At 37.9% G+C, this 8,925-nt stretch overlaps 1 long non-coding RNA gene across 1 annotated transcript; it reads left to right on the top strand.

The window, feature by feature from the left end:
* Positions 1–5,544: 5,544 nt before the first annotated feature.
* LOC120324410 lies at positions 5,545–8,043 on the top strand. The gene is made up of 3 exons (XR_005565697.1): positions 5,545–5,639; positions 6,651–6,709; positions 7,861–8,043. It is a non-coding gene; the product is annotated as an uncharacterized LOC120324410 (long non-coding RNA).
* The last annotated feature ends 882 nt before the right edge of the window (positions 8,044–8,925 follow it).

Below are 8,925 nucleotides of genomic sequence, written 5' to 3' on the forward strand. Positions count from 1 at the left end.
TGATAATTTCGTTAGCCACTGAGGAGTGTTACACTAATCTAGGTGGCAACCAAAAAATACTGGCAATAACACTGCCTGTTTAAACAACGATATTTGAGACAATTGATATCCTTCTCACCAGGTCTGTTCACCATAAAAGCAACAAGGCTTTAAGATTTTATTCTTTTTTTAAGCAACCACTACTTTTGTGAACTTTTTGCATTTGTTTCTCATCATTTGTATTTCTAGAAGCTTATAAAATTTGGAGGCAAATCTATGTTCTGGTTTCCATCTCCATAGGCCACAATGCTTTCAAACAATGACTGATACTTTCTTCTGCAGCTTTCTGTGATTTCCATGCAGCTCTTTTTCAGGATAGAATGGAAGCCGCCTTCTCACAATGAAATTATTCCCATATGAACTCACAGCAGAAAAGGCATGAGAACTCCTGCACATGCACAAAAAAGGAACACATTTCCAGATAAAATAATAGTCTGAATTTTTGCAGACCTTTCCATTTTCAAAGCATTGGACATGCATTCATCATCAGATATCAAATATTATAAAAGTTATTTTACTAAGGTTCTGCTTGATCATCAGATTTAGCTACTGCAGTTCAAGGGGTGATAAAAACTGTTACATATGACTGACAGACAGACCCTGCAGTGCACCCAACTTTGACAAGTACATTGCCAGCAGCATCCTTGGAGATCTTACTCCCTGGAAAAGGGTTAGGATATGGAAAGAGTGCATCGCACAAAGGCTGACTGCTACCATATATTAAAACCAGGTGGTCTTAATGGGTGGGCTACAACGCTCTTATCTGCCCTCCCTCTGTAAATCTGTACTTACTTTGAAGCTTTACCCATACAAGTTCTGAGTCCTTTATTAGAAGCTGAGGCTCAGCAGCACAGAGGATTAACCTTATTGTCTCACTCACGGCCAGACCTGTCTGAAGGTCCTATTTCTTCTGTTAGAGGTGGTTATTAATGCAGAAGCCCCGTGGAGGATAATTCCCAGAATACATCCATACATGGCAATGGACCACAGTGCAATGACTCCTGAGAAAACCTGACAGCTGAGATAGTCCTGCAGCATTATACAGAGAAGCTACTAAGGTCCCAAAAGAGGCTCAACTATGTTTTTATGGCCCTGCACCCAACCAGTCAGCCCTAGCTCTAGTACAGAGTCAACTTGATACAGCTCTACCTATTCAATGTCCATATCACCATCACTACAGCAACTCCATAACAGTGACCCGTGGCCAGGAACTACCCACTGCAGTGGACTGTTACAGCAGTCAACACTTCAGAAATTAATGTACAATAAAGCTGTAAAGAAACAAAGAATGTACTTTTCCATTTCATGTCTGTTACACTGAGTGAGTGGGAAGCCTAAGTTTGATTGATTTGATCAAACTAAGCAATTCAAGCATCTTCTCCCTAATTTTAGGCCAAAGAAAATTGCAGCAATGCAGAAGCAACTGATAAATCAAAAGCAGAAAAATAGAAATTAAAGCTCAGTTCTGGCCTTTCATCTTTATTACCCTTCTTTATGTGCATATGGTAGGTGTTCAATTCTTTCCAAGTCCGTATGATATTCCCTTGTGCTTCAGAAGCAGTAGGGCTGTAGTTGTCTATAAAAAGGCAACTTAACAGTTTCATGTGACTGAGAGTTAAATGTGTTATTTGTTACCAGCTGGTTCAAGGATAGCTTGGGCTTTAAGTGATCAAACTGACTTTAAACCACTCGTACATGAGGTGAATTCACATATAGAGAAAATTCTGTTGCAATATTTTATTTCGGAATTATGCCATAAAACTTTTTTTTCTAAAACAATATTAAAACCAGAACCTATAACACAGCAAATGCAGACTGCATTTTTTGGAAAGCTGATACCAAACATAACAGTAAATGAACCCTTCTCAAAGGTTGAAGTTGCTTTCATATAAAACATTTTCTGCCAGGAAATGGAAGTGGAATGTTGAACTAAGCATTTAACTTGAAAGAACTCATAGCACAGACTCCAATGGTTGCATTATCCTTTAAAAGAAAAAAAGTAAAATGTTTTTATGAGTATATATAGCTCTAGTTTCATAAAAACAGTATTATGGTGATGAGGCAAAATGAATCCCAGTATTTTGGGTGCTCCTTTTAATTTTCTAACAGCTCCTTCCCTGTCCATTAACCATTCCAAGGTGAGCTTTCATAGTATGGTTAAATTATCTAACAGTTCTACTCCCTTCACTTCTCTCTGCATCCTTTTTGCCTTGACATACAGGTCTATTCCTTCCCTTCTACTTTCTCTGATTTTCACATGGCTGCTTGGTAAACCCAATTGGATTACTAAACCAAGAGAAAACTATTCATGTTTTTATTTCACTGAATTGGTTTTCTACTAGCTGGTAAGGTGAGCCATCTCTATGGGTGATACAGAAATTAGAGCTGGTGCAGAACAATGGCTGAGAACAGCACTCCTGGATTTCCTTGGGAGACCTCAAACGCTTAAAGCACCCATTCTAAATAATGGGATTGCCTCTTAAAAAATACACTTACTACTTGAGGTGGTGGACCTGTTGCAATAGATTCTTTAAAAAACTAATGAATGAAAGTAGTCCTACCAAACAGATTTACCACTTACAGAGACAACAAGATTATTGGCAAATATGCACCATACAGTGGTTGCCCAATCTCAGGAGCAGATATTCCTGCATGAGGGCAGTGACCTCATGACACATCTTTGTAGTAAGCAGTCAGAGTGTGTCTCTTTTCTGGGCACAGTCTTCTGCTTCAGGGGGGAAATAAAAAAATGCCAACTTTAAACAGTATCCTTGTATCTTGATTTTGATTCTATGATCATTCAGGGAGGGAGAAAGCAACTCAAATGAGCTTGACATGTTGAGCTACTGCTGATTTGCCAGATTCCAGTGTCCTCAAGTGTGACACAGCATTATTATTCAGTGTCCTGTATTTAAAATCAGAAGTGATTTAAGCTGGCTCTCTGCCATACCACTTGATGACATGTAGACACCATGTAAATAATGCATAGCTCTGTGACCACATACTTTCATGCCACATGCTGAGAGAAACAGACAAAGCCTGCTATTATTATTAGCCACATCTTAGGTAGCTTGGAAACGTACAAAAGTAACATCAAAATTACTTCAAACATGTTGTAGACTCCAGCTCCAAACTGCTTCATTAGAACTCAAAAGGAACCTGTGCATCCTTTTTAACTGCGGTTAAAAAGAGATTGCTAATTTACATCTCACATCCTTTAAAAGCCACCCTTCTAAGAATGTTTATAAATAACCAATATAAGAATTTCCACTGGCAAGACTTTTCTCTGCACAGTGTGGAGTGAAAAAGTTGCCATTTTAGAAGAAAGCAAAATCCAGTTCTAGACTGCAAAATTCTAAATAATTAATATCAGACACTGTTCCCTACTAACAGTAGCCAGTCTACTTCTACTCTTCTGATATGTCAAAATGTAAACGTACCAATGCCACCAGGATGTGATCATCAAACCAAAGTGAAATTGTGGTTTTCACTGGGGAACACTGTAAAACAAAAATAGGACACCTAATATGCTACTTAGTTCTTACATGGCAGTCTTTTATCATTTAAGTGTCATACAACCTCAGTCATACTGAGAGCAGACACCAATATATGCTGCTTTTCACGGGGCATTTAACAAGATTGGAAGTATCTTATATCACTGGTACCCAACCATCATCACATACACACTCCCTTCCAATCCTCTGACTGCCAAGTACAGAAAGGTGTTGATTATAATTTCACCTTTCCATGGTGCACAACAATAGAATACTTGTTCTTCTTCATCTCACTGAGCCTATGCTGTCAGAGCGGGACTGTGATATGCATTCTTCCTCTGAAGACACATAGGAGTAACTGTTAAATCAGGAGAGACAACAGAATAGAACAAACAATGAAACATAGAAATCAAGTCTTTATAGTTTAGAAATTAGGGTGGATGTGTTGTTGCAGCAAACTCACCTCAATCCTCACTCTGTGGCCATTATTAGGGAATTGCACCTATATACGTGTAGTTCCCTCTTGGCTTTAGAGTCGCAAAGTCTGAAATAAAAGAATATCTAGTTTGAAACCACTGAACTGTGCAACTAGATCATAATTTCTCAGGGGAAAATAGATATACAGATCAAAATTCCTCATCCAAATAAATTCCTTTAGAAACTTTGTAAGACAGCAAACATAAAAAGGAAAGGGAGTTCTTTTTTTTCTTTTTTTTTCCTTTTTTTCCAGCATCTATGAGACAGTCAGAGCACACAGAAAATTGGTTTATTTCTGCTCAAGGATGAATACATTGGACAATACTCTGTACTCGTCCACATTGCTCAAAAGGATCAGCATTTTGAGAGTCCCAAACCAAGACCAATTTTCTGTTTTCTCCATTAAGAAGACCAGGAATCTTGTGGTCTCTTTTCAAAGGAATGTCTTTGTCCAGAATCTTGCCTCAGAGATTTATTTTCACTATGTTATTCAGAACAGAACACTGGAATGACTTCCTAATTTCTTTAGCAAATCTGTTCTTAATCTACTTTATTCCAAGCATTTTATAGACAGTTTCTTACATGATGTTCTGAAGTTCTGTAATTACACACACTCTGGTCAAACTTTCTCTTGACCAGAAAAGACTTGCAGTAATTCTAGTAAATCGAAAGGAAAAGTTTGGGGAATAGAGTAGGCTGGTTGAGAAGATAACTTACTGCTTTAGATGTGATTTCTGTTCTAACAGTTGCTATGGGTAATGTACTTGCCCCTCACAGAGAAGTGACAAAGCCTATCTTGTAGAAGTTTTGTACAGGTTTTTTTTTTTTTTTGCCTGGGGTTTGGATTTCACAAGGCTAACTAGATTGCCCTTGTCTAGGAAATGCAGGGGGTGAAGCCAGATGGTATCTGTGTGCAAACTGCAAAGAGTGAAAACTGGGGAAGGATAGTGGCTGAAAAACAGGGAATAAAACCCACTGAATTAGATGAGTGGGCAAAGTACAAAAAGTTAACAAGAAGTCATGAAGTGGCATGACAAAGGTAACAAAGGTTGCTTTTCACAGGCAAAGATGTGAGTATTTTGAGGGAAATGTCAAATGGATTTGGATCTTTCTTCTAGAGTCCATTCAAAGCTTCCTTCAGCAAGTTTTTCTCTCTTCCTCCTCAATGGAAGTCTTATAAGAATTCTATTAGCTACAGAAAATTCCTCTAAATTCTTATTGCTAGAAATATACCTGTATATGCAAGAATAAAGAAATTATTTCAAACAAGTCCAGTACTAGACGAATAGCAAGTAAAAATAGCACAACTTGCACATTCTTACTAAGAGCTAGCTCAGCAATCAGCAGCACTGCCTGAACAGTCAACTATAAAAGTTCCCATTTTGTGGTAACCTGATTTGACTGTTTCCTCTACCAAAATGTCCTATTTCAGTGACTTAAAATGTACGGGTAAGTCCCATATTTTGTGCAGCTGAAAGTGCATATACACTGAAAATCTGGGTAAATGTTAGCTACTGAGAGCAGTAATGAGCCTCTTCAGAGGAAACAGTGCACTGTTCCTGTCGTCATGGTGGAGGAGGAAGGAACAAGGAAAATAGAGACTCTGCCACATTCAAAGATCTTTCGATGGTAAGACTTTCTCGCATTTTATCTGATGTCCATATTTACAAAGTTGAGCGCATGTGGTTTCACAGAAATGTTCAAAAGGGAAGATAGAGGTGATAAGCAGCACATGCATGACCTGCTTCCTGTGTTTGCTGAGAAAGGTGTGCTGGATGCCAGGCCAGGCTGGTAGGGCAGCAGTGAGAGCTGTGGCACACAGTTGGTGACACCATCAGAGCTGTGGCAAGAAGCTGGGCGTAAGGGCACAAAATGCACACATGTACATGAGCCCAATCGGAGTCCAGTGGCAGTTAATGTCCTTGCTACTAAGTTGTGTCATTTGCAGAGCAGCATTTTTTTTTTATACACATTAATGTTTACTACTCTATCCTTATGGTATTTTGAACATTTTCTGTGATAAAGAGTGTTAGATTTTTTAAATTTTCTACTGTCAACATTTTAGTTTTCACATCTAAAAAGCACGCACAGTTCCACACAGAGGTGTAATCTCTGCTTGATTGTTTACCATTCCAGTGCTATACCCTTACTTATCTGTTCTCTTTGGCTAATGTGGCTTGATGATTTCACTCTGTGTTTTCCCTTTTCAATTGTATACATCAGATAGAAGATATTCATACTTCCCTTCCATCATGTGACACATTTTCATAATGCAGAGTGATAATGTGGCAGACTTATTTTTGCAAAGAATTAGCCTTGATCTACTCTCTACCATGTCTTAGAAACTAGCACTAATTTTTACAGTATAAATTAGGGAATTCAAGGTATGGATGGCTTGAAAATACTAAATTCTATGTGTTAAATTTCCTTAAAAATTCAGTGCTCGATCTGAAAATTCATTTGTTATTTAAGGGTAATTCCATTTCTGAAATAGCCTCTTTAAAATTGTATCTGCTTCATCTCTGTGCTAGCCTGGTCTCTCTGATATGACTGATGCTTTGGAAGGCATTGCCGTGAAAGGACACTATGTTTGCAGCAGTGTACTTAAAAGCTAATGGTCATCCATCTTCTCTTTTACAGCATGTGCTGGGATAAACAATGGGGAAATCAGAGGCTTATGGAGGCTTCATGGAAAAGAGGTGAATCAGAGTTTCACTGAAAACTTTTTGAGGTTGCTAGGTTGCAATTTTAAAGGTGTTCAGTGTTGCAGATAAATGTATACTTAGCTTTCTGTAGAGCTTAGATACCTTAACTCCACTTACTTTAGCTCAAGGTGACTGCTTTCAGACTCCTCAAAACTGCAATAGGCAACTACTTGAATGTTAATATACCCTTAAAAATCTGAGCCCCAGGCCTTGATAACCAGTACTCTTAGCCTGCCAGCTCAATTCAGTCTTGAACTCTACTGTATGAGTGTAGCCTGCCTACCCACTAGAAGTAGGTCATTACCACCAATCTGAACAGTAACTCAGAAGTAATGAATGGGAAATATCTCTCTTGGCCTATATTTGTTGTTGTTGTGACATAGAGGTAAAAAGCTAACCATACCTTTATAACCTTATTACCCTAGCCCTCCAGTCTTACCATCCTTCATACCTCTAATTAAGCATGCGAAAAATAAATATCTTACTGACAGTCTTTCCTCAGGCTTGGTAGGAGTGATCTGACAACATCCAGAATATTCCTACGAAAAAAGATGTTGTGCAACAATTTTTCATTCAAAGATTTTTTTTAATTGTAAATAGGTATTTTTTAGTTTAAAAAAAAAAAATTACAACATCTGAGCTAGGATCAATGTGTCTGAAACTACAGCAAAACCTACACAACCTGATTACAATAAATAAAATTTAAAAAAATTTGCTAGCAATATTTTTTAAAAGGCAGAAGAATTTGTGCTTTTAAGATTATATCAGTGAAAGATCTAGCAAGCAGAAACGTTTTTCTTTTCCGCTCCAACTGAATCATACATTATTTGGGGTAGAAATTTGGCAGGCAACTCTGTTGTATTATCTCTACATTGTGGCTGGACTGATTTCTTTATCCTTTTCTGATAGATGGATGTCTAGCCGAGCCCTGAATATCTTCAGTGGTGCTGATTCCAAAGCTTCATTTGGCAGCTGGTTTCCTTGGCTATGAGTTCTTATGTTTATAAACTTTCCCCTGATATATAATTCTAATTTTTCCCTCACAATGCTTAAAGCTGCTTCTTTCTTGTTTGCTTGCTTGCTTGCATTCTTAAGTAATGAGAATAATCCAATATTTTCTCTTTTTCTTTTACTTCTTATTGCAGAAAATAAGAGGCCACTTTAAACTTCCTGGAATTAACACAATTGAAGTAATCTCAATTCAGCATCATACCGCGGGCCTTATTTTGCAAGCCTACCATCACTTTTCTTACAGAGCTCAAGATTTAGACAACCTTTTAAAAACAAATATCTAAAACCAATTACAGTACTGCAGGACATGACCATAAATGACCATAAAAAAGACTAAAGTTTTCACTTCTCATTATGTATATTTCCAAGGATTATGTTGTATAAATTGTTACACTAGCTGATTGTGTGGACCTTTCATCATGCTAGAAAATTTAAGAGTTTGCAGAGCTGAAAAATATCATTGCTGTGAAGAGAATTACATTGATTTTTGAGAGAACAGTTGGAGAGACTAATTCTAATCAACCAAAAAATTAAATAGTAGATCAGCATCAGTGTTAATCCCACTGAATTGGGAGGTTGGTGTCTCTGTAACCACTACAGTAAAGTCAAGGAAGGAGAGATTTATTTTAGAGAGTAAAGACAAAGTAAGAAAAGGACAGCAGGTTGTGAATTATTACTTTTGAAAAGGAGATACTTTTAGGAGCTGATGGGGGGCCCAAAACTGGCTTAATTGTTTTGGGAAGCTTTTCTGCATTAGAAAACTACAGCAGATTGTTAGCCAAGTAGCTTCAAGCTGCATCACTCATTAACAGTTCGTGGCTGAGGACCTTGGGATAAAGGAGGCTGAACTGCATCCTGAATGTAGAGAAAAGTGAAGTGATCTAAGTCCTATCTTTCCTCCAAACAATTCCCACCTGCTAACGGTTTCTTCCACAGTATGTGCAGAGTTTTGTACATTCCCTCCCAAGGTGCCTAGTCATGGTCCTTGGTGCAGTATAGTACATCTTTTCTGGATAAATTCCATTAGGTGCATTAGAACACAGAAGCCTCTTGGTAGACCTAGCTGTGGGTTGGATTTTCACAAAATCATCATTAAATCAAAAGTAGTAAGTATGTGATAGCTTTTGGCAATTCCTCTAGACACCTGTTTATCCTGTCTTTGAACAACTCACTGTAAGTGACTGGTCATTGCAGCTTCA

Source organism: Pipra filicauda, unplaced genomic scaffold, assembly GCF_003945595.2.
Source record: "Pipra filicauda isolate LSUMZ 115617 unplaced genomic scaffold, ASM394559v2 scaffold51_size4534324_pilon, whole genome shotgun sequence".
NCBI classification, from domain to species: domain Eukaryota; kingdom Metazoa; phylum Chordata; class Aves; order Passeriformes; family Pipridae; genus Pipra; species Pipra filicauda.